This window comes from Barbus barbus (assembly GCF_936440315.1).
Source record: "Barbus barbus genome assembly, chromosome: 7".
Classification (NCBI taxonomy): Eukaryota; Metazoa; Chordata; class Actinopteri; order Cypriniformes; family Cyprinidae; genus Barbus; species Barbus barbus.
Window position 1 is genome coordinate 10,855,688 of NC_136735.1, and position 3,074 is coordinate 10,858,761.

The following is a 3,074-nucleotide window of genomic DNA, read 5'->3' on the forward strand; positions in this document are numbered from 1 at the left end:
ACGTAGTGACGTACGACAGGCAATGGTTTAATTAACGTGTTTTTATCAGCATTTCAATAACTCTCCCTGGGCGAGCATTCTCTTTCATCTGTATTATTTATATAAATCACTAGGCTTAGTTCACAATTTAAGTTTAATTATCACTAATTATATAAAACAATTCTGTTATTGTAGTTGTGGCTGCTTCTCTTCACATTAAGCCATGAAACACAGCTGCCAGGCTCAAATCTTTGCAAAAGGATCACTCGCCCGAACAGGGACTTGAACCCTGGACCCTCAGATTAAAAGTCTGATGCTCTACCGACTGAGCTATCCGGGCTTCGAAAGATTATGCTCTTACAGCGACATCTATTTCCTAACTGTGTAGTTGCACGAAACTGCATTTGAGGAAATGTACTTCTTTTATGCCTTTAAAACGTGCCAATAAGGAACCTTCCTAACGAGGGCGCGAGGGATTTATGTCCGAATAACTAGTTTTCAAAAGACAACGTGATAATATAAATTCCAACACTATTTGCTTTCCTGCAGATTCCTGGCGAGGTTCTCTATATAAACGACAGATGGCGCTGTATGTAAATGTCGACCTTCAGGGTCTTGAACTGAAGATCATTGTCAGAGTCTGACATGTTTTGTAGCTGCATCGCTATACAGCCATTGTAAGATGCAAAAAGGGAATTCAGTATTTCCTTTGTGAAAATGTGAGCATGTTCTCAACAAATACATTCCAATAATTTTATTACATTATAATAGTCTATTATTGTATGTAATACATGGCACTTTTTTACTTATTCTCAGGTTTTAAAACATTAATTAGGCAACAAAATATTCTACTTGTGTTTATGATAACAAAAACAGATCCAAAACATTTACTAGCAGTAGTGTCACTGATTTAACATGACTCTGGCCTGGCTTAACAACCCATGCTTTTCATTTCTTTAGTCCCTTATATAAAAACTTTAGCATAAAAATGCATGTTTTGGTGATGTTCTGTGTCTTAAGTTTTATAATATTTAGTGATACATAGAATTCAACAGTCTACAACTTAAGTGTGTTTATATAGGTCAGTTTTTACTAGATAATATCTATGAATTATTGCTTTTTTCGTTCTGTTGCAACACATCATCCATTATATTAGTTGCTCACCTGTAAACTACATGAAAAAACATGACCAACCAAACAGGTTTCGGCATCTGTGGTGCGTTACAAGTTTAGCAACGTCTGATTTGTGAATGAATCGTTCCTTGTTCAGGAATCAAACTGAACCGTGGCTGCATGCCAGCATGCTATACAATAATGCCAGCATGCTATTATTCAGAAATCAGCCCATTTCTTTCATATTCGCATATTTAAATCATGCTGTGACAAAGTAACCAGCATACTACTGTTACTATTCCTGCCAAGATATTGTAGAACAGCAAGAGTAACAGTAACTAAAGCAAGTAAGAGTTTTTTTTAATTAAACACTACAAACATTACGAAAGCACAGTTACAATTATACACAAAGACTAAATAAAATAATAATAATAATAAAATTCAAGAATATACACTCAGAGTTGCCAGGGTTAACAAAAAAAATAAGGTAATAAAATGACATCTTAAGAAGACACAAAGGATGCATACAGAGATACAGTCTTCACAGCTTTGAAATTAGCTGATGTTGGATAGTTTGCACATACTTTTCTAAATCAACTTTGAACAAAGAAAAAGAGGTTTAGAGCCAGTAAACTTTTATGAATGTGAAATTTAGCTAACAGAAAACATAAATTAATTACGCAATATTTTCCTGTTTTTCTTTTGAATAGTCAAACAATAGAAAGAAAGCATCCTTAAAACAGAAAGAAAAGTCACTTAAAAAAATAAGATTGGATAAACACTAAAAAGTCTGACGGAAAATTTCCAGTGTAGGTGCATTGCAGTTCACTTCAATGTCTGACTTATATTTCCTAAGAAAGGTTTTAGTTGGGTAACATTTGTGAATCAGCTTAAATGTTATTTCCTTTATTTTACTGGTAAGTCCATACTTTCTCCCAAGGTATATTCTCCACAATATTATTCCAATATGGTATTACATAAGGAATTGTTGTTATCTCTTTCTGGAAGAGAGCTCTGATTGTATAGTTATTTCTTTGTTGGTCTACAGAAACGCACACACTTCCAATCATTGTGTTAGTAAAAGATAGAGAGTAAGTACATGGCCATGGAAACGTGGTACCTTGCAAAAGAAAAGACACACCAGAAGGAATGGCATTGAAAACAACAGCATATTCATTAGCAGATACAGGAATATTATATTTTTGCAAGAAATCTGAATAGTTATAAAGTCTGCCTTGTGAGTTAAAAAGCTGTCCAACTAAAAGAAGGTTGTTTTCAAACCAGCTGTCAAAGAAAAAAGATTTATTCTTATAAAGAATATCCTTGCGGAGAAACGTTGCGTTTGTATATGAAGCACCAGGCCAAGAGCATCTGCTTATGAAAATTATTCAAAGCATTATAATTACAAAGAAGGCCACCAACTTTAGCGAAAATATAACTGGGGATATTCCAGAGTGAAGAGGGATTTTTAAGAAAATTCTCAATAAGCCAATTCATTTTAAAAGTATTGTTTAAGGTAGTAAAATCTAATCCCCCCCCCCCCCCATCATCAACATGCTATCAACCTTTTTTAATGTTCCTTTATCAACCTCCAAGGAAAGAGCTGCATAAGTCAATCGAGACAATCCTTCGGCTTTAGAGAGCAGAATGCTCTGAACTTCCTTTGAGTTTTCACTATTAAAGGGTCAAAATTTAGTTTACATCTTGTTTTTTGGTCTTCATGAATTACAATGTAACTTGATCTTTCACAGGAATGTTGCATATAGAGGGAACATCACAGCGTTTAATTGACATTAACTCATATTTGTTGATATTTAGACAGAGACCCGAAGCTCTGGAAAAGGACTCAATCAATCTCAAAGCTAAAGGGATTTAAATAAAGTAGTGTCGCCAGCCAGCAAGTAACTTTAAAGCAACAGAGTCATTTTCAAGCGGTTCTTTCAAATGAACTGTTCAAAAGAACCGATTCGCGTAAATGAATC